Source organism: Anomaloglossus baeobatrachus, chromosome 5 (assembly GCF_048569485.1).
Source record: "Anomaloglossus baeobatrachus isolate aAnoBae1 chromosome 5, aAnoBae1.hap1, whole genome shotgun sequence".
Classification (NCBI taxonomy): Eukaryota; Metazoa; Chordata; class Amphibia; order Anura; family Aromobatidae; genus Anomaloglossus; species Anomaloglossus baeobatrachus.
Window position 1 is genome coordinate 363,446,673 of NC_134357.1, and position 24,042 is coordinate 363,470,714.

Below are 24,042 nucleotides of genomic sequence, written 5' to 3' on the forward strand. Positions count from 1 at the left end.
GAAGAACCTGGGTGACAAATATTGGGTCATTTTTGAAAATCCAAAATTCACGAGCTGATAGTAGACTGTGATGTCTGGACTGGCCAAGGGTCTCCTGAACACAACTCAACAGACCATTGTATGCCTATGAAACTCTTGAGATCGTGTCAAGCCTGCTACAGTGCCAAATGTTTGAAGAGGCGCATAACTCAAGACATTCATCATGTCTTTTGGGCTGTCTGTGCACAGCAAAAAGAAATCTAAACCATCTATGAGCCGACGTACAATTTAATTCCAATATGGCATGCAATATTGTAAATTACATTTTTTATGCTGCTTTTTGGTAGGGCTGTCTACTACTTTACAATATTCCAGGGCTGAAGCAAAAGAGCAAATCATAGCATTTTTTTGTAAATTCCACTTAAGTTAATTTTTTTTACGTTTTTCATACCATTTACCTGGCACAGACTGAAAATAAATTCCTCCCAATTGTTTGCCGGCAGATTATAATAGGTGGACAGTGCCTGCCCCATGATGTAAATGTGCTATGTATTATGTGTATACTGTTGAAAAAAATAAATGCATGTGTTCGTATCTAAGTGGTTTTTAGAGAAGAACAAGTGTCGTATGTAGTAGAGTTAGGACTGTAGACTGGGTTGCCATATTCTGCCATCCAGCATTGGGTTATTGGTGAGTTTTACAAGAGGTGTTTGCTAAGATAGGGGTAAGGTATTTAAAGGAAGGACTGACAAGTTGCAAGGCGGATTGCTAGACGAGGGCGCTCCAGAGGAAGGGCTGTCAAGAAGTGAGCTCAAAGTGAGAGGATGTGGCCTCAGGGCTAGTCAGGCATACGGCTTACCCCGGTGGGCTTGGAAAGTCGTCCAGCTAGAAAAGTTGGCGGGGCACAGAAACGGATGAAGGTGTGTGGTATTGGAGGGAAGGAGGCACAGACCCCGGAGTATTGAGGATGAGATCTGAAATAATGGTGGACAGAATGAAGAACAGTATCCCACAGACAAAGGCCATGTCTGTCATAACGGTGTGAAGAATAAAAAGAAAACAAAACTGGTTGGCCAAGTGAACTCTGGTGTTTCGTGTCTTAGTATCTGATGGTATCGATGTCTGGTATCAAGGGTGATGGGCGCTGGCCCAAAGCAGCAAGTAAGTTCATGCACCCCGCCCAAAACCATGTTCGCTCACGAAGTCTCCTTAGCCCTGGACTGCCTACCTCCTTCCAGATCATAGATCAGCACGTCCACTGGGGATACTTCAGGTGGTCATGCGATTTGCATCCTCCCATCCACAGTCCAACTAGATGCTTCTGGCCTTGCTCAATTCATTTGTATTAATCTCAAATCACACCTAAAGACAAAGGCGGACATATCCAATAAGTGAGCCCCTTTGCAGCTGCACAGAGGCCCAAGAGATAAAGGGTCCAACTTCCACCTTCAAATCAACAAGAAGATTTTTTTCTCAGAAAGAGGGGCCCGTATACTCCTCCTGCACAGGGGTATTCTTCTGTCCACCATTGCCTAGAGGTATATATATAGAAATCATGGAGCCACATAGCAAAAATCCAAATAAAAAAATTAAACAAAAAAATAAGTGAGAACATACAGTACATTGAGTACTGTGCAAATGTTTTAGGTAGGTGTTAAAAAAAAATTGCAAAGTAAGAACGCTTTAAAAAATAGAAGTGAAAATAAATTATTTTTATCAATTTGCAAAATACAAAATGAATAAACAAAAGAGGTGAAAAATCTAAATCAAATCAACATTTCCTGTGACCACCCTTTGCCTTCAAAACAGCATTAACTCTTCTAGGTACACTTGAACACAGTTTCTGAAGGAATTCAGCTGGGAGTTGGTTCCAAACACCTTGACTAACTACAGATCAGTAGATGTAGACTTGCACAAATTCTTCTATCTCTTACTGCAGGGGTGGGCAATTAATTTTCCCATGGGGCCGCATGAGAAATTGGGATGGTTTTAGAGGGTCAGACTAATATAATTAACTCAGTTCTACCCAATATACTACATCACTACACTCCCTCCATATACTACAGCTGTAATAAACTACATCACTACACCCCTATATACTACACCTGTAATATACTACACCCCCATATACTACACATGTAATATACTACACCCCCATATACTACATCTGTAATATACTACACCACTACACCCCCATATACTACACCTGCAATATACTACACAACTACACCCCCTCCATATACTACACCTGTAATAAACTACATCACTACACCCCTATATACTACACCTGTAATATACTACACCCCCATATACTACACCTGTAATATACTACACCACTACACCCCCCATATACTACACCTGTAATATACTACACCACTACACCCCCCATATACTACACCTGTAATATACTACATCACTACACCCCTATATACACCTGTAATATACTACACCACTACACACCCCATATACTACACCCTCCATATACTACACCCCCCATATACTACACCTGTAATATACTACGTCACTACACCCCTATATATACCTGTAATAGACTACACTCCTATATACACCTGTAATATACTACATCACTACCCCCTATATACACCTGTAATATACTACACCCCTCATGTGCTACACCTGTAATATACTACACAACTACACCCCCCATATACTACACCTGTAATATACTACATCACTACACCCCTATATACACCTGTAATATACTATACTACACCACTACACCCCACATATACTACACCTGTAATATACTACACCCTCCATATACTACACCTGTAATATACTACGTCACTACACCCCTATATATACCTGTAATATACTACACCCCTATATACACCTGTAATATACTACACCCCTCATGTACTACACCTGTAATATACTACATCCCTACACCCCCATTTACTACACCACTATATACAACACCTGTAATAAAACTACATCACTACACCCCATGTACTACATCACTATCTACACAACACCATATACTACACCTGTAAAACTACACCACTAGACCCCAGTATTAGTAACCAGTCCCCCCCCCCCTCCTCGGTTTATTAGTCACTACTTACCTCTCCCTTCTTATTGCCCCCGTCCTCAGGCACCTCCATATGTGCCCCCCGCTGAGCTGCTCCTTCTCTTGTATGGGCCCTGGCTGCGCCGATGCTGTTCTCCGAGGGGCCCCCACCACTGCTTCTCTCCGTGAAGGCCAATGCTGTGCCGCTTCTTACCCTGCTGGGCAGGAACTTTTGAAATCACACACGCCGCGCAGTACTGACAACATCAGGGCGTGCGCGTGTATCACAGAGAAAGTGCCGTCAGGGAACAGAGGAGAGATTCCTGCGTTCCGCTGCCTACATTGTGCGTAGCTGCAGAATCGCTCCCTGCCCGGCACGCAGCAGCCCGGATCCACTGCACCGGCTGACGATGGGCGGGCCAGTCACAGACAGCAGGCGGGCTGGATGTGGCCCGCGGGCCGCCCCTTGCCCAGGTCTGTCTTACTGTAATCCCAAACAGACTCGGTGATGTTGACATCTGGACCCTGTGGGACTATATCATCGGCACTTCCAGGACTCCTTGTTCTTCTTTATGCTGAAGAGATCTTTAATGACATTGGCTGTATACTTAAGATCACTTGTTGTAGAATGAATTTGAAGCCAATCAGACATCTCCCTGATGGTATTGCAATAAAAAATAAATATCTGCTTGTAGTTCAGACCATTGAGGACGTCATTAAATCCCCAAATCCAAATTCCCAGCTCCATTCGCTGAAATGCAGCCCTAAAGTTACAAGGATCCTCATTAGTGATGAGTAAATATACTTGCCACTATTCGTTGCGTGCATGAAAATTAAGGTGTTCACAATATCTGTTACTCAAGGAGCATTTTGCTTCTCGCCTCATGAGTTTCAAGTCTTCCAGTGTTTGGTGCTTAATTTACAGCCACTAAACATGCAAGGATTGCCTGCCAAGCACATTAGCCATCTTTGCTTTATTTATGCTGGTGCTGGATTTTCTCTATTTTTATTTGATGACAGCTGTGCTTTTTGACAAATCACAGCTGTCATTAACCTCTTATATTACCCAGATTGCCACCATATCAAGGCAATCGGGATGAGCCGAGTAAAGCGCTGGAATTGTCGCTTCTAATGAACATGAGAATTCTCAGTGACTGTGAGCTGTTAAGATGGGGAAGGCTCAATAACCCTGGGCCTTTACAGCCTGAGAATACCACTCCCCACCTATCTGCTTTATCTTGGCTGGGTATCAAATTTGGGGGGGACCCCACGACGTTACATTATTTATTTAACTAATTTAAAAAAAAAAAAAACAATCAATGGTTTCCATCGTATTTTGATACAGAGCAGAGATAACACACACAGCTGAGGGCTGCAGTCTGCAGCTCTCTGCTTTATTAAAATACGGGACACCCTGCACCATTTTTTTCCAATTATTTTATTTTTACACTCCACTTCAGGGACCTAGACAGCTATTGTAAGGGCAACCAATCACAGACGCCAGCTCAGAGGGTGGGTGGGGGAAGCAGGACTGCAACAAATCACAGACACTGGTTCAGAGGGAGGTGGATCAGTGAAACTTCATGAACTTTAATGATCGAACCTGGAAGCAGTGTAACAGCTGAGGGGAAACTCAGTAGATATAATTCTTCACTTCCCTGTAATACGCTGACAACATTATTCCCAGACACCAACTGTGAGTCAGAAATGCATCCAGGCATCTTCCTCAAACAGCATTTTTACAGCCCTCCCAAACCTACTTCCTAGGTTCTCCAGAAAATTATTTCAGTTTCCCATTGACTTGCATTGGGTTCATTATTGAGTACGAATACACGAATAATAGAAATTATTCAACAGAAAGAATCCAAACCGGAATATTTAACAATTCGCCCATCTAAAATTCTAATGCTTCGCTGTTGTCACCTTCCTACCTTCCATTACAGCCAAAACTACCTTCCTTTACAGCCAAATATTTAAAATTTTGACTCATCAGTTCAGAGCACCTGCTGCTATTTTTCTCCATCTCAGTTCCTATGTTTTCATGTATATTTAATTTGCTTGACAATGCTTCCATGTCAAAGGTGTGGCTTTTTGACACAGTTCTAATGCTTCTGCAGAGACTTCTCAAAATTGTAGATGGCTGTTGCAGTCTTCCATTGTCTCCTGCTAGTTCTGAGTTGATCACAATGGTTGACATCTTCTAATTTAAAAGAGAAAGTAGGCATGATGTGTTTTTCATCTACTGCACTGTTTCCTTCACCAACCACTGCATCTACAGTCCTCAACATTTCTTGGTGCTTTTTCAAAAGAGCTTGTAGAGTAAATCTTGAAAACCCAGTCTACTTTGAAATTTTTGCCTGTGAAATACCTTGCTGATGAAGTATAACTACCTTGCGTCTTGTAGCTGTGCTCAATCTTTCCATGGTTAATGACTAGTGATGAGCGGGTGCTCGAGGCTCGGGCCGAGCATCCCAAGATACTAGTGTACTTAGCCCGAGCACCGAGCCCAATGTTATCCTATGGGAGACCCGAGTATTTTTATGAAATGACCCCCCCGGTAGCATGTAGAAACCCTAAAAATGTCACAAAAGTCTTAGAAGAGTGCTCAAATGACATGGCAACAGCATGGGGAAGACCCCTTGAAGCATTTATCACTCAAAAGTCACAGCTGTGAACAATTTTGTCCGAGTTATACGCCATTTTTACTGACTCACCAGAAAACCTTCCAAAATGACACCAAAATTTTGTGCATTTTATTAGCGATGTCGATAATTTTTTTTTTTTCATTCTATCTCCCTCAGTCCGTCGGTCGGTCTCTCTGTCTGTCTGTCGGTCTCTCTCTGTCTTGTCTGTCCCCCTCTCACAGTCTGTCGGTCAGTCTCCCCCCTCTCTCATACTTACCATTCCCCGATCACTGCCGCGGCGCTGCACAGCTGTTCACTAAACTCCGGCGGCTTTTCCTCTTTTGAAAAAGCCGGCCGCTCATTAAACAATCTCGTATTCCCTGCTTTCCTGCTTTTCGGCGCCTATGACTGGTTGCAGTGAGACACGCCCCCACGCTGAGTGACAGGTGTCTCACTGCACCCAATCACAGCAGCCGGTGGGCGTGTGTATACTGTGCAGTGAAATAAATAATTAAATAATTAAAAAAAATGGCATGCGGTCCCCCCAATTTTAATACCAGTGTGCCTAGATATTGTCGTTAGCAGCGTCCCGCTGAAAAATTGCAGAATCCGCCATCTTGGGCGCGACAAGTTCCCGCCCGAGCCGTCTTCAACGAGAAGAAAGGGCGCGAAGAGTGAAGCCCCGCCCCCCGAGAGCAGAGCGGTGGAAAGAGCAAGTGAAGTGCCCAAAAAAGACCAAGGGGGGGCGGAAAGAAGATGTCCGTACCTACCGGAGACGGCAAAGGGGCGTCAGCTGCAGGAGTGGTGGCGCCCGAAGACGGGAACGTGGCGGTCCTCGCTCTGGTCGCAAGAGCGGGGGAGGCCGCGGGTCCAGCGGTTGCCCAGGTAATGCCGATCTCCTTGCCACATGTGCCTGGTGCTACCTGGCTACCTCAGTACGATAGGAAGCATGACGCCTTACAGGTGTTCCGGAAAAAGATAAACCCGATCCTTGACTTGTATGCCATGACTGGCAGACAGCGTGCGACGGTAGTGCTTGGGCAGCTGACCGGCGCGGCCAAGCAGGAGACGGAGACCTGGACGGACGCAGACCGGGCCTCAGTGACCACTATCTTCGAAAAACTCCAGACCGCCTTTGAAACCCGCACCGAGGCTGAGTTGCGGATGCAGTTCTACCAATGTCGGCAACGGCCCGCGGACAGTATAAGAGACTATGCCTTGCGCCTGCAGACGGCCCTCCGGACGCTGAGGTGAGTGAACACCATTAGTGAGGCCGACAGCAACAAGATGCTAGTGGAGTAGTTTCTACAGGGACTGGAGTCTGCTGAAGATCGCAAACAGCTGCGGTTATGGACTTTGGAGCACGCCGACCTAGATTTTACAGTACTAAAGGAGCATTACATTAAGGCCCTGCAAGCACCAACCGCTGGCGCTCCTGACGCGACCCCTTGGCCGGTCAAAACCACTCCCATGTTGGTAGTACCCCCTCCCTTGGCTCTGCCGGCCTCTGCCGCCCTCGTCGGGACGATAGAAGTGCTGGCCTTGCAGGTCCGACATATGAATGAAGATCTCACCCGGATCCTCGCCGCACTCCAGCTCCCGACGAGAGTCAAGCCCCAGGAGAAGATCCAGCTCTCCGACAGTCCGGAGGACATCCCTTGGATGCAGCGGAGGAAGAACACCGACCTGCGGTAGGGGCCGCCTGTGTGCTACAAGTGCAACAAGCCTGGCCATTATTCTAGGCGATGCCCGTTAAACGAGCAACCCCTGAGGCCAAGGGCCAATCCTCAGGAGTAGACCCTCATGGCCTGGCTAATTGGCGAGGCCGGTTTGTTTGAGGCCACCTCATCATCTCCCTGGCAGTGGATGATGTCCCGACCATGGCCCTGTTGGACACTGGATCGCAGGTAACCACTATGCCTTATTCATTGTACCAGCGATATTGGGTCGATAGTGAACTTGCACCTCCCGATGATAGCATGACCGTTATTGTGGCCAATGGGCTCTCAATGACCCAAGTCGGACTCAGGGAGGTGACCCTGACTGTGGGGCGGACCCAGCTGAAACGCCAAGGGATGATTGTGGTGCTGAATGAGTCCAGTGACCGTAACCCGGAAGTGGTCCTAGGGACCAATGTGATTGAGCACTGTGTGGGAGAGGTGTTGAGCTTGCTGCACCAACTGTCTGCCACTGCAGGAGGAGGTCGGCAGAGGGCACTACAGCGTGAAATCCGGGCCCTCCTGCACCGGCAGCAAGTGAACCTGACAGGTGGAGAGATTGGTGGAGTGCGGGTGATGGTCGCAGCCCCTTTGGTGGTCCCGCCCAGGAGCGAATTGATGATTTGGTGTAGGACAGCAGTAGGCCCCCAGGGACAGGATTACCCGGCATTGGTGGAACCTTTGCCTTCGGAGCACTGGCCCACGGTAATGGTAGCCAGAGGGGTGATTGACGTCAAGAAGGGGAGAGCGCCTGTGAGAGTGCTGAATTGTGGGTAGGAAGAGGTTAGGCTCCTCCGCTACGCCACCATAGCTAAGCTGTTTACCATAGACCCCCACGCCATCCATGAGACCACACCCACTACCCCTACACACAACATGAACAGTGACACCCCATCTCCACAACTAGAGGAGTGGTGCCGGGAGTTACATGTCAGCACTGAGTCTACCCCGGTACACCACAAAGACGGGGTATACATGGTAGTGTGGGAGTATGAGCAGGTTTTCAGCAAGCACCCGCTAGATTTTGGGAGGATTAAAGGGGTTCAACATCATATCCCCACAGGCACACATCCACCCATCAAGGAAAGGTATAGGCTGATACCGCCAGCACACTATCAATGCGCCAAGACATGCTAAGGAACATGAAGGAGGCAGGGGTCATCCGGGATAGTTGTAGTCCCTGAGCAGCTCCATTGGTGCTGGTAAAGAAGAAAGATGGTACCATGAGAATGTGTGTGGATTACCGGAAGATCAATCAGATAATGCATAAAAATGCCTACCCCCTCCCCCGCATCGAAGAGTTGCTGGCTGCACTAAAAACTGCTAATTACTTTTCTACCCTTGACCTTACCAGTGGATACTGGCAGGTGGCGGTCACACAAGAAGATCGTGAGAAGACCGCATTCGCTACCCCCATGGGACTCTGCGAGTTCAATAGTATGCCGTTCGGACTGCACAATGCCCCTGGGACCTTCCAACGGCTCATGGAGTGCTGCTTGGGGCATCTCAACTTCGAGACTGTTCTATTGTACCTGGATGATGTGATCGTGTATTCCAATACGTATGAGGCCCACCTGGAGCCCCTGGCAGAAGTGTTCGCGGCCCTCTCCAAGTACGGGATGAAGCTGAAGGCCTCTAAGTGCCATCTGCTGAAACCCAAGGTGCAATACCTCGGACATGTGGTGAGCGCAGAAGGTGTGGCCCCTGATCCGGAGAAGGTTGCTGCCATCCAGAGCTGGCCACGACCAACCACAGTGAGGGAGGTGAGGCAATTCCTGGGCCTGGTGGGCTACTACCGTTTCCTCAAGGGGTACACGAAGATGGCCACGCCCATGCAAGATCTCCTCGTGGGACAGACCAAGAATGGGAGGGCCCCTGGTCCCCCGTTTGTTTGGGGCGAGAAGCATAAGGAATCTTTCCACCAGTTGAAGTCAGCCCTGACGGGAGAAGAAATCCTGGCATACCCCGACTATGGCCTCCCGTTCGTCCTCTACACTGATGCCAGCAATGTGGGCCTAGGTGCGGTCCTGTCCCAGGTACAGGATGGGAAGGAAAAAGTGATCGCCTACGCTAGCAGAAAACTCCGGCCGACGGAAAAGAACCCCGAAAATTACAGCTCCTTCAAGCTTGAGTTCTTAGCCCTCGTGTGGGCAATAACTGAAAGGTTTAAGCATTACCTCGCGGCGGCGAAGTTTACTGCCTACACGGATGACAATCCGTTGATGCATCTAGATATGGCCAAGCTGGGCGCCCTGTAGTAGCGGTGGATGGCTTGACTGTCCAATTACGATTTCACTATCAAGTACAGGGCCGGCTGCAAGAACACCAATGCGGATGCGTTGTCTCGGATGCCGCACCTACCCGATGAAGGGGTGGAAGACGACGACCTGGAAGAAATCGAGCTACCCGCATTCCATCATCCACGAGATGAGAAGCCCTGTGTTAACCAACAGCAGGTGAACCTTGACCCGCTGCCTGACCAGGGGTGGCAAGAAGCTCAGGATCAGGAACCTGCGGTCCAGCTGGTCAAGGCCATGATTGCGCAGGGCTCTTCCAGGATGGACACCGCGCCCCCCCCGAAGCTCAACGGCTGTGGAAGGAGAGAAACCGGCTGTACTTACATCAGGGGAAGCTGTATAGGGAGATGATCAACCCAAAGACCCATGAGACAGTTCACCAGGTGGTAGTCCCCCAAGCCAGTGTGCGCAGGGTCCTGCAGGCCTACCATGATGGCGCAGGGCACTTCGTTTGAAAAAAGCTGGAAATGTTGCTGTGACAGCGGTTTTACTGGAGTGGGATGCAAGAGTCTGTGGAGGCCTGGTGTCGAGAATGTGGTCCCTGCACACTGAGAACGCGGGACGAGGCCAGCCGGAAGGCCCCCCTGCAGCCGATCGTCACCCACCAACCAATGGAGTTGGTCGCCCTAACCACGTCAAGCTCACACCCAGCCGAAGCGGGTATACCTATGCCCTGACCATCGTGGACCACTACTCAAAATTCATGATGGTTGACCCCGTTAAAGATTTGACGGGCCGTACTGCAGCTAGAGCCTTCCAGGCCTACTTCTGCCGACCGCATGGCTACCCGGAAAGGGTACTCATGGACCAGGGCCCGGCCTTTGAAGCAGAAGTCTTCCAGGTGTTCTGCCACTTGTACGGGTGTAAGAAAATCCGGACCACGCCATACCATGCCCAAACTAACGGGATGTGTGAGAAGATGAATCACCTGGTCCTGAACCTTCTCAAGACACTACCGTTGGAAGAAAGGAACCTGTGGCCGGAGAAGCTGCCTGATCTGGTGGACATGTACAATAACATCCCCTGTAGTTCCACCAAGTGCACGGCTGCGTACCTGATGAGAGCCCGACCGGGACAGCTGCCCGTGGACCTGGAGATGGACATAGAGGCACCCGAAGCCCTTCCCTATACTAACAACTAGAATGCCAAACGACAGACGCAGTACCGACTAATCCAGGAGTATGTAGAAAGGAATCTGCGCCAGATCCGATAAAGGCAAGAACAGCGCTTCAACAAGCGGGCTCCGGCTACCCCCTTTGAACCCGGGAATGTGGTACTGAAGCGCAAGAGGAGGACGCATAAGCTCGACGATCAAAGGGAAAGGACCCCATATGTCATACAGCCCACTGGATAGGAGAACGAGAAGACCTATCTGATCACTCGCGACTAGGGGAAGACCACGGCTACCGTTTCCAGGGACCACCTGAAGAGATGCCCCAATCCCCTGAGGCTGGTGGATGAGGCTCCGGCCCCCGTGCCAAGCGGGGAAAAGAAGAAAGAGGTGATTCATACCGTAATGGGCGACTTCCCAGCGGACTGTCCTATGCAGAATGGCGCAGTAATTGTTCCCGTGATAATGTTCCCACAACTCGTGGAAAAGAGAGAGATGGAAACGCCTGCCAGTGAGCCACCCGAACAAGCGACCAGGGATGCACCTATACTGCGCCCCCGTAGGTCTCTACCTGCCATACCTGACACACGGGAAGAGGGACTGGTTATCCCCTCTGTCCCATTGCCTCCCACTGACAACACTGGGCCCAGGAGGTCCACACGCCCTAACCTAGGTAGGCTCACGCTTAGGTACAGGGAGACTGCCATTTAGGGGTGCAATATGTTGATTGTGTAAATAGCTGAATGAATGAGCACTAATCACTCGAGGCTTTCACCTGATTGACAAAATTAAAGGCAGCAGATCCCGGTTGCCAAAGTTGAACAGTCTTCGTTGGGACCATACTGCCCGTCCCCGTTGGCACTTTGTTTTTGCCCCATTTACATAAAGACAAGGCCGAGAACTGGCAGGCCACCCAAAAACTATTGGGTTTGTAAATAATACCTTTCCTTTAACCGGCCTTCCGGTTTCACCGCCTCCGGAAAGGCAGACTGGAGGATGGGCCTGCGCGAAATAGATGGCCGAGGCCCGCCACCACTACAACCGGTGGCCATCCTCCGAGTCAGGGGTTCCCTTGGACGTGGTGCCTCTGAAAAGACAGGCAGTTGTGAAACCTGCACCCGTCCCGTTGGATAACACCTGGGCCCGTTCCTGGACTGGGGAAAAGGGGTGCTGACCACTTCTTAGGGACAGCATCAAGGTTCAGGTTGTTTGAGTGGGTGATTGAAGGACTCGGTCCTGTTTCCTGTATTAATAAAAATGTTTTTATGTTCGTAACGTTCAAGTATGCGCCTCCCGTAAGGGAAGATCTGAAAAGTTAGAAATTTGAAGTTGTACATCCGTTAGTATACTTGTACTGTATTCCCATTTTTATCTTTCAGAAAACAAAATTAACCGGTGATGGACGGGCAGCCCGCGGACGGTCTGCATGAAACCAAGGGGGAATGTGACTTCCTACACTAGTCAGGTCGTCCCAGGTAGTCCCATGCACACACACCCCCTCCCTGAAAAGGTGACAGCAGCCAAACATAAAACCCTTGTCACCACCCTCCAGGTTTGATGTCCACACCAGGGGGGGCGGAGCCAGGCAGTTGGCTCCACCCACCGAGGAGTTCACATGCCTGGAGGCGGGAAAGACACAGAAGTTCTAGTTCTAGTGCAGAAGGTAGATGAGTCTTGACAGTGAAGGAGAGAGGTTGAGTTCAAGGGCAGACCTGTGACCAGGCCTGCCAATAGTCTACTTAGGTCGCTGGGTCAGAGCCCAGTCATCTCTGGCAAGGAGGCAGATGGTGTGGCCGCCTGCAGGAGCTGGGATTACAGCCGGTGGAACCGTAGGGACCGGGGTCGGGCGGTGGCCCGCCGGTACCGAATCAGGGAACCGATTGGAAACCGAAGCACCAGGAGGGGTACTCAGACCCAGTACAAAGCCCCGAACTGACAGGGCCGAGTCAAATCAACTGATTGAGGACTGGACTTAGGGGCCTATCCCACACAAGACCCGTTAGAAGACAACAGCCCAATATACAGGGTAAAGCCACCGCCAAGGCATAGAGACTCAAAGGGCCAGCGTCTGCGGGCAAACAGGGCTCTTCCGACAACCAGCAAGCCGGGGAGCGGACTACCGTTGCTTACGCATAGGAGTCAAACATTCATATAAAAAGGTGCAGGAGAAAGGCAGAAACCACCAACCCGTTCAGGGAGAAGTTGCAGCCGGCTGCGGGCCCTATTCATCATCCCATTTGGTTTACCAGAGACTCCCGTGTATTGTGTCATAGTGAGTACACCAGTGCCTTCGGGCCGCGCACTGCGCTGCACCGTGCCAGCTTCCAGTACGCACCCGCTCCCACGCCTCCTCACTTACCCTCGGGCCCCCGGGACAATCACTCCCCTACCCACGGAGGGGTCAACACCAAGCTGCGCAACACCGTCCCCGGGAGGCCTAGTTAACGGCAGCGGTGGTGTCCATCTATTCACCACAACCCGTGGGTGGCGTCACAAACTTACAACCCCCCTACCAAACCACCGCGGCCCCGGCCGTGGAACTCCCCCCACCGAAGTCCCTGCATGTAGCGCCAACCCCCTTGCAGAGCGACGTGACCCCCGGGTCCGTGAGAAGCTTGAGCCACCACCCACCATACGAGCACGGATCCGAGCGGCTCGGCGGTCGCAGCCGAGCCCGCGGGGCGGTACCTTGTGCACCAATATTTAGCTATATTTATTTAGACCCTGTCAGAACTAATAACAGGTGACTGAGTATGACACCACTGTTGATCTGATATTGATGACATGTCCCGATGGTAGGTCATCAATATTATATGCCCAGGCAACTCCTTGAATACCCACCAAAATTGCAAAGTTACAGTAAGCCACACATTATATCTTTGACAACCTCCTCCACTAGGGTAGAACAAGCTGAGCTTGGAATGTGAGTGTTTGACAACTGCAGCAGCATACTACAATTCTCGGAAACAATGGGACCATTGACAAAGTCATTGCAAATTAGCAGTATTAAACAGGGTTACAGCATGGCAAGATGGGACAAAATTATATGAAGACTTACAGTATCTGGCCAATATACAGAGGCTTGCACTGTATATTGACCAGTTGAATCTGCAGATGTTTCTGGCTCCAAAGTGTAAGAAGATGGACTGGAAGTGTGCAGAAACAAGGACGTTCGTGCCATCAGTGAGCTGGAAGCCGGAGAGTAAATGCCCTGTTCGGATGAGGATGAATTCCAGGAGAGCAATGGCTGGCACACATGTCGCGGGCGGAGGAGGGGACGCTGCACTCTCCCACTGCTCGGGTCCGGCTGCTGCTGCCGCTGCTCTGTGGTGGCTCGAGCGGTGGGCCGGATCCCGGGGACTCGAGTGGCGCTCCTCGCCCGTGAGTGAAAAGGGTGGGGATTTGATTGTGGGGGATTTGAGTATTGTCCGTGACGCCACCCACGGTTGTGGTGATATTGATGACACCACCGCTGCTCTGGACGGGGATCCCGGGAGCGGTGACAGGGAGCAGCTTTGTTGTTAGTTCTCCCCTCCGTGGGTAGGGGGTTGGTTGTCCCGGGGCCCGGTGATGGGGTAGGGATGGATGGCAGGCGGGTTACGGGGCCTGGTGAGGTGCAGGGTCGCGGGGGCAGCGCTGTGCCGCACGGCACGGTGGTACTCACTCAGCCAATGATGAGGACACAGTTCTCGGTAAAACACGCGGCTGGATGGACGGGTCCCACGGACGGCTGCGGTGTTGTTTTCACCCGGCAGGTTGATGGTGACTGCCTTTCCCTGCACCTGTGTACTGTAACGGTTCCAATGGGTTCCCACCGGTAACCCGCTCCCCAGCTTGGATATGGGCCGGAGGAGCCCCTTTTGCCCACAGGCTCTGGCCCTGGGAACGGTAGCCTTGGCGGTGGCTGTGTTTCCCTCTGACGGTTGGACTGTTGCCTTCTGTCGGGACTTGGCTGCTGGGAAACCCAGGAAGTTCCCTTCGTTGATGGATTTGGCAAATTCACGGCGACTCCTAGCCTTGCCGGGGTCCGTAAGCCCCTGCCAGATGGTGCTGGCTTCTCTTTGTGTACCTGTCCGGTACCGCCGGGCCACCGCCCATCCACGGTCCTTACGGTAGACTCCGATAGGCCACTCCTGCAGACGATCACAACCGTCTGCTAACCTTGCTGTACCGCCCGGGCCACACACCCGGACGCTGTCAGATAGTTGCTCTACTACCACTTCACTTCCTCTCACTTCCCCTATCAAACTGATCTGCACTCTTTTCCCGCCTCCAGGACAGTGAACTCCTCGGTGGGTGGGGTCAACCGCCTGGCCCGCCCCCCTGGTGTGGACATCAGCCCCTGGAGGAAGGCAACAAGGGTTTTGTGTCTGACTTCGGTGTGCCTGACCGGGATTGTGGAGTGTGTGGGTGTTGTTCTCTGTGGCCCCTGGCTTGTCCAGGGTGCCACATTCCCCCTTAGTAAAATGCAGACCGTCCGCGGGCTGCCCGTCCATCACCGGTTTTATTTTCACAACTGAAAGATAGAAAAACGGTAACACATTACAAGTAAAATAACATCTTCCCACATCGGGAGGTACTCTTACCTTAACGTTGCGTAACGGTTATGGCTTCCGCTCTCTCCCACCCAAGCAACCTGGCCTTGATGCTGCCCCTAAGCAAACAGGCAGCACCCCTTGACCCCAGTCAGCATCCCTTGAGCCCTCATCAGGTATGCTGGGGTGCATTTCATTGAACTTGAAGGGATATTGTTGTACATATCGACCAAGTCAGGTAGCTTCTCTGGCCACAGGTTCCGCTCTTCTAGCGGCAATGTCTTGAGGAGGCCCAGGACCAGGTGGTTCATCTTTTCACACATGCCGTTGGTTTGGGCATGGTAAGGCGTGGTCCAGATCTTCTTGCAGCCGTACAACTGACAGAATTCATGGAACACCTCCGCTTCAAAGGCTGGGCCCTGGTCAGTAAGCACCTTCTCAGGGTATCCATGTGGTCGGCAGAAATAAGCCTGGAACGCTCTAGCGGCGGTACGGCCAGTTAGGTCTTTGACTGGGACAACCACCATGAACCTTGAATAGTGGTCTACAATGGTTAGAGCGTAGGTGTACCCACTTCGGCTGGGGGTGAGCTTTACATGGTCCAGGGCGACCAGCTCCAGCGGTTGATGTGTAACGATCGGGTGTAGGGGCGCCATCTGGCCGGCCTTGTCCTTCCTTCACAGAGTGCAAGGGCCACACTCTCGGCACCAGGCCTCTACAGATTCCCGCATTCCACTCCAATAGAACCGCTCTCTCAACAGCATTTCCAGTTTCTTCCATCCAAAGTGTCCAGCACCATCATGGTACGCTTGTAGGACGGTGGGCACGTTAGCTTGGGGAATCACCAACTGGCGGATTTTCTCATGAGTCTTCGGGTTCATCAGCTCACGGTACAACTTCCCCTCGTGTAGATACAGCCGGGTCCCACAGGCGTTGGGCTTCAGCTGGGGCGGCAGGGTCTATTCCAGCAGCACCTTGTTCCACCAAGATCTTGACTAAGCGAACAGCGGGTGCCTGAGCTTCTTGCCACTCCTGGCTGGGCAGCGGGTCCAGGTTTACCCGTTGTTGATAGACATGCACCTTCTCAGTCGGTGGCTGATGAAATGCGAGCAGCTCAATCTCTTCGAGGTCGTCGTCCTCAGGCCCTCCTTCCAACAAGTGGGGCATCCGAGAGAGTGCATCGGCATTAACGTTGGCACGGCCGGCCCTGTACTTGATGGTGAAATCGTAGTTGGCTAGCCTGGCCACCCAATGCTGTTCCAACTCGCCCAGCTTGGCGGTGTCCAGGTGGGTCAGCGGGTTATTATTCGTGAAAGCGGTGAACTTAGCCGCTGCCAGGTAATGGCGGAACCGCTCGGTGATAGCCCACACCAGTGCCAGGAGTTCAAGCTTGAAAGAGCTGTAATTCTCGGGGTTCCTCTCAGTCGGTCGATGCCTTCGGCTAGCATAAGCAATCACTTTTTCTTTTCCGTCTTGGACCTGGGATATGACTGCCCCTAAGCCTACATTGCTGGCATCGGTGTAAAGGATGAAGGGGTGGTCGTAATCAGGGTATGCTAGGATTTCTTCTCCGGTCAGGGCCGCTCTCAGCTGCCGGAAGGATTCCTCATGCCTTTCTTCCCACACCAATGGGGCTCCTAGGGGTCTACCACCTTTGGTCTGTACCACGAGGAGGTCTTGCATGGGGGCAGCCATCTTCGTGTACCCCTTGATGAAGCGACGGTAATACCCCACCAGGCCCAGAAACTGCCTCACCTCCTTCACCGTGGTCGGCCTCGGCCAGTCCTGAATGGTGGTGATTTTATCAGGGTCAGGGGCGACACCCTCTGCACCGACCACATGCCCTAGGTACTGCACTTTGGGTTTCAGCAGATGACACTTTGAGGGCTTCAACTTCATCCCATATTTGGCAAGGGACGCGAACACCTCGGCTAGGTGCTCCAGGTAGGCTTCATATGTATGGGAGTACACAATCACATCATCCAGGTACAGCAGGACGGTCTCAAAGTTTAGATGCCCCAGACAGCATTCCATCAGCCGTTGGAAGGTTCCAGGGGCATTGCACAGCCCGAACGGCATGCTATTAAACTCACAGAGTCCCATGGGGGTGTCAAATGCAGTCTTCTCTCGATCTTCTGGTGCCACAGCCACCTGCCAGTACCCATTGGTGAGGTCAAGGGTGGAAAAGTAGTTAGCGGTTCTCAGCGCAGCCAGAGATTCCTCAATGTGGGGCAGAGGGTAAGCGTCCTTATGTGTTATCTGGTTAATTTTTCGGTAATCCACACACATCCGCATGGTGCTATCCTTCTTCTTAACCAGTACCAACGGAGCGGCCCAGGGACTACAGCTGTCCCTAATAACCCCTGCCTCCTTCATGTTCCTCAACATGTCCTTGGCACATTGGTAGTGTGCAGGGGGAATAGGCCTGTACCTCTCTTTGATAGGGGGATGCTCACCGGTGGGGATATGGTGTTGGACCCCTTTAATCTGCCCAGAGTCTAGGGGATGTTTGCTAAAAACCCGCTCATACTCCCGTACCACCCGGTATACCCCTTCTTTGTGATGTGTAGGGGTATCGTCAGTGCCTACATGTAGTTGTCGACACCACTCGTCTAACTCCCCTTGGGATGGGTGAGTGCTGCCAGTAGGTGGTGAGGTTGGGGGGATGGCCTCGTGGATGGTATGGGGATCCAAGGTGAACAACTTGGCAAGGGTAGCATACCGGGGAAGCCTGAATTCTTCCTCCCCGCAGTTCAGCACCCTCACGGGCATTCTCCCCTTCTTTACATCCACCACCCCTCGGGCGGCCATTACTGTGGGCCAGTGTTCATAGGGCATGGGCTCTATCATGGTGGGGTAGTCACGCCCCTGGGGCCCTACCGCTGCCCTACACCAAATCATCATCTCGCTCCTGGGAGGCACAATCAAAGGGGCAACATCCATCACTCTCACCCCACCAATCTCTCCTCCTGTCGAGTTCACATGTTGGCGGTACATCAAGGCTCGGATCTCACGCTGCACAGCTCTCTGTCGGCTCCCCACCGCCGTGGCGGCCAGCTGCTGCAGTAGGGTCAGCACGTCACTCATACAGTGCTCCATCACGTTGGTCCCTAGCACTACCTTCGGGTTATGATCACTGGGTTCATTCATTATCACAATCATACCCTGGTGTTGCAGTTCAGCTCGCCCCACAGTCATGGCTACTTGTTTGTATCCCACTTGGATCAATGGGAGTCCATCAGCAGCAATCAGTGTTATACTAGCATCTGGGGGAGCCAGCTTGTCTTTTCCCCAATACCGTTGATATAGTGTGTATGGTATGGTGGTTACCTGTGATCCAGTGTCCAGGAGAGCCATCACCGGTATGCCGTCCACAGCCACGGGGATGATGGGCCGGGCCCCGATGTACCGGTCCCGCCAGTCTGGGGGGCCATGGGGTTCTACTCCTGAGGATTGGCCCGTGGCCCCAGGGGTTGCTCATTTAACAGACACCGTCGGGAGTAGTGGCCGGGTTTGCTGCACCTGTAACAGATTGGGGGTCCATTCCGTGAGTCATTGGCCCTTCTCCGCTGCATCCAGGGGACGTCCTCAGGGCTGTCGGCGAGCTGCATCTTCACCGGGGCCTGGGATCTGGTTGGAGGCTGGAGTGCGGCAAGGATCTTAGCGAGGTCCCCATCCATGCGGCGAATTTGAACGGCGAGCTCTTCCATCGTTCCGCTTGGGGCTGCAGGCACTGGAGGTGCTGATGGGGTAGGGGCCACCACGACGAGAGCAGTCTCAACCGGCCACGGAGCTGGCCCAGGAGCTTCAAATGCGGGGGGTTGCAGAGCTTTGATGGCCCGTTCCTTTAATATGGCAAAGTCCACATCAGGGTGTTCTAGGGTCCACAGCCGAAGCTGTTTGCGGTCCTCTGAGGATCTCATCCCCTGCACAAACTGCTCACTTAACATTTTGTTACTGTCCACACTGTTGATGGTGTCCACCCGTTTCAGTGTGCGGAGTGCGGTTTGCAGGCACAGGGCATAGTCCCGAATGCTATCTGCGGGCCGTTGCCGGCATTGATAGAACTGCATTCGCAACTCGGCCTCGGTATGGGTCTCAAATGCAGTCTGCAGCTTTTCAAATATGGTGGCTACAGAGGACCGGTCCCCCTCGGCCCAGGTCTCCGCCTCTTGCTCAGCCGCGCCGGTTAGCTGCCCCAGCACTAGCACTGCACGTTGCTTATCAGTCAGGGGGTACAGTTCTAGTAGTGGACTAAGTTTCTTCCGGAAAACCTGCAAGGCATCAGGTTTCCCATCGTACTGCGGTAGCCAGGCAGCTCCGGGCACATAGGTCAAAGAGAACGGCATCACCTGAGCGAGAGCTGGGGCCGCAGCGCCCCCCGCCAGCATGGCCGGGACCATCTACGGGTGCTCCCGCGGCTGCGTCCGCCGCTCTTCCAGCGGCTCCGTCGGGCGCAGACATCTTGTTTCCGTCCCCCTTAGTCTCTTTCCGGCTCCTCCTCTACAGGGGCGAGGTTTTGGCCTTCGCGCCTCCACTAGTCGAGGAGACGCTCGAGCAGGAATTCTTCGCGCCCAAGATGGCGGCTTCACAAATTTTTCGGCCGGACACCTCCGGTGGTCACACAAGGCGCACTTCCACCAGTTGGTAGAACGGTAGGATCCTGTTCGTGACGCCAAGTTGGCGCGGGCGGAGGAGGGGACGCTGCGCTCTCCCACTGCTCGGGTCCGGCTGCTGCTGCCGCTGCTCTGTGGTGGCTCGAGCAGTGGGCCGGATCCCGGGGACTCGAGCGGTGCTCCTCGCCCGTGAGTGAAAAAGGTGGGGATGTGATTGTGGAGGATTTGAGTATTGTCCGTGACGCCACCCACGGTTGTGGTGATATTGGTGACACCACCGCTTCTCTGGACGGGGATCCCGGGAGCGGTGACAGGGAGCAGCTTTGTTGTTAGTTCTCCCCTCCGTGGGAAGGGGGTTGGTTGTCCCGGGGCACGGTGATGGGGTAGGGATGGATGGCAGGCGGGTTACGGGGCCTGGTGAGGTGCAGGGTCGCGGGGGCAGCGCTGTGCCGCACGGCACGGTGGTACTCACTCAGCCAATGATGAGGACACAGTTCTCGGTAAAACACACGGCTGGATGGACGGGTCCCACGGACGGCTGCGGTGTTGTTTTCTCCCGGCAGGTTGATGGTGACTGCCTTTCCCTGCACCTGTGTACTGTAACGGTTCCAATGGGTTCCCACCGGTAACCCACTCCCCAGCTTGGATATGGGCCGGAGGAGCCCATTTTGCCCACAGGCTCTGGCCCTGGGAACGGTAGCCTTGGCGGTGGCTGTGTTTCCCTCTCACGGTTGGACTGTTGCCTTCTGTCGGGACTTGGCTGCTGGGAAACCCAGGAGGTTCCCTTCGCTGATGGATTTGGCAAATTCACGGCGACTCCTAGCCTTGCCGGGGTCCGTAAGCCCCTGCCAGATGGTGCTGGCTTCTCTTTGTGTACCGGTCCGGTATCGCCGGGCCACCGCCCATCCACGGTCCTTACGGTAGACTCCGATAGGCCACTCCTGCAGACGGTCACAACCGTCTGCCAACCTTGCTGTACCGCCCGGGCCACACACCCGGACGCTGTCAGATAGTTGCTCCACTACCACTTCACTTCCTCTCACTTCCCCTATCAAACTGATCTGCACTCTTTTCCCGCCTCCAGGACTGTGAACTCCTCGGTGGGTGGGGCCAACTGCCTGGCCTGCCCCCCTAGTGTGGACATCAGCCCCTGGAGGAAGGCAACAAGGGTTTTGTGTCTGACTTCGGTGTGCCTGACCGGGAGTGTGGGGTGTGTGGGTGTTGTCCTCTGTGGCCCCTGGCTTGTCCAGGGCGCCACACACACATTTACCCTCAATGTGTCCAAGAGTGAGCCAGGTGGAGATGGCTTGTGGATTGGAAGCTGGAGATGATGGTTACTCCAGAGAAGAAACGGCAGTAGACCTCATACCTAGTGCGTAGTCAGGTGTTGGAAAAGGACATAGTCATAACACAATGGAGAGAGTAATAGCTCACTTAGCACTATGCTGATGTCACTGGGGGAGGTATTGTGTACAACAATGTCAACCCATGGCCTGGACCATCATTGTGTTGGAAAGACCCATGGCCTGCAGTACAGCTGGGTGGTCTGGCAAAGAAGGCCACTTGGGTTTTGGCAGAGGGCAAACAGCAGGACCAGAGACGGAAGTGGAGTCTCTCAATTCAGCCTGGATTACAGCCCGAGAAATGACCTAGAAGGACTTGAATTTGAAGAATGCCTGAGATGTGCAACAAGAGAGCTGAAGGTTTGAGGAGCTAAGGTTGTGCCTTTTGCACCATAGAGTGATTGATGTCCCTGAGGATGGGATGGGCTGCCGGTAGATACCAGGTAACACTTCAGGGCAGTTCCTGGTAATGCAGCAGCTGACCCAAAGAGCAGAAACACAGGTATGGAGGGCAGGCATGACAGAGCAGTTACAGAAGACTGACTGGACAAAAAGCGTCAAGGTACAGGTGTCAGGTTCAGGAGACATGCAAGACTGGCAAGACAGGACCAGAGCAATTAGACAGGAAACAGAACCAGAGACTAACAGGGTAGTATACAGACTGGAGTACTGACTGGAACACATACTCTAAGAACCAAATTGCTGAACCAACTCCTTACACAGGAAAGTGCCTTAAACACTCTGTGCCTCCAAGCAATAGGCTAGGGAACACTATTGAGTGCATGTGCTGCCCCTTTAAGAGGTGTTGAGTGTGCATGCTTGCACCCTATGGACATTGCCAGGAGAACTGCATGATGTGTGCAGGCCATGGAGAGTAGGAACTGCAGAAGGAACAGGTGAGTATGTTGATGTCCTTACTAAGGAGGAGAGTTGGGACAGTGCATGGACGCAGGCATTACAGTTGAGTAATTCAAGACTCTCACTTAGCAATGATCCAGCGGACCTGTGTACAAACAGCCGGGGACTCCCTTGATTAGATAGTCACAGATGGCTGAATCTGTTGTTTTTCCACATGATTGATTGTGAGGTGTTGCAGTGGCTGGAGGGCCCTACACCTTCAGTTAAGTTGAGCCCAATTCAGAACTAATTTTGCCCCTAAAAGACTGTGTCACTGTCCTAAGGACTGATGGTAAGGGGGGAGGCAATGGACTATGCCCTTGACGTAAAGAGCCACCCTTAAAGGGATGGACTGTGCCATGTTATGTTTCACTTGAGGGCCTGTGCTAAAAGAGACCAAATTAACCCTAAGGAATGTTGCTGGATTAGAGACAAAATGATGGATGGCTGTTTCAGGGTACTAAACCAAGTAGGACCAGGTCTGTGTTATTTCTGGAGAAGAAAAGAAAAAAATACTTCATGTTGGTTAACTTTATACATTTGTGCTGTAGTGTTCGGTGTTTTCCAGGTTTCCAGATAGTCAAGGACGATCTTCAATAAAAGGAGGAGGAAATGTAAGATCGACTTACTGCTCATATTCTACCTTGAAGACACCGGTGTTATTGTGAACTTTAATATAAAATGTGACATGCGTTAGTAATGTTGAAATGTGTTTTTGCCTGACAATAAGGAAAGATGGAGTTAATGTTTGGGACAATCCCAAAGTGAGAGTGGTAGAGTAAGGCTTTGTGCGCACTAGAAATGTGAAGTTTCTCAAGAAACTTTCTTGAGAAACTTCTGGGAGTGAAAGATTTCAGGACCTCCGGAAAAAATCCGCACCAAATTCGCATGCGGATTTGACGCGGATTTGCCGCGGATTTGCCGCGGAATAGCCGCGGAATTGCCGCGATTTTCCCGCGGGTGGTTCCCTGCGGATTTTTGCAGGCTGTACTGCAGAAATCCGCAGGGTACCTGCGGAAATAATGGACATGTTCATTTTCTCAAGAAAGTTTCTCGAGAAATTCTTCTTGCGGAAATTTCTTGAGAAAAATCCGCACAAGTGCGCACAGCTTTTTTTTTTTTCATAGAAATTGCTGGGAAATGTCTGCACAAAGATTGCAGACATTTCTCAAGAAATTTCCGCTGCAAATCCGCGGGTAAATCCGCGGGTAAAAAGCTCTAGTGCGCACATAGCCTTAGGGAGCAGTGATGGTTTACTGTCAGGAAAGCAGATAGGGCCCAGTGTGCAGTAGTGAGGCACCTAAGGTGTGACTAGAGTTCAGAACCACATGACGTTCTAGTGTCTGATGTCAGAAGAGATTGTGGTAAAAGGTAGTGTGCTTTGGATTGCAGAGAAAGAGAGAGAGTTGACAGACGTACAGAGTGATTGAGACGAGACGGATGCTGGAACTTGACGCCCCAAGTATATAATTCAGAGAGGTAACAGACCAGGATGGAACAATAGATGAGATGAAGAGAGAGCCCCAGGTGAGAGTTCCAAAGTGTCAGGAGTAGCTAAGCTAAGAACCATTCATGATGACAAAATAATCCCTTTAAGAGGAAAATGATGTGGAAGCGCAGATTGAAATTAGGACTTTCGCTAGGAACTTCTTAAAAAGTTATCATAAGTAAAGGGTTTATTTTATAATGGTGGTCTCCCACATTAAACTTTCTACCATCTGGTAGTAGTCAGCTGCAGTCAATGACATCATGCAGACTGCAAGGGTGTTCCACCCCTGTAGCACAAGTCCGCACACTCAGCCAGGACCCCTACCTTCATATACTGTGTCGGAGCATAAAGGCCTCTTTACACACTGAGACTTTCTAGCGATCCCACCAGCGATCCCAACCT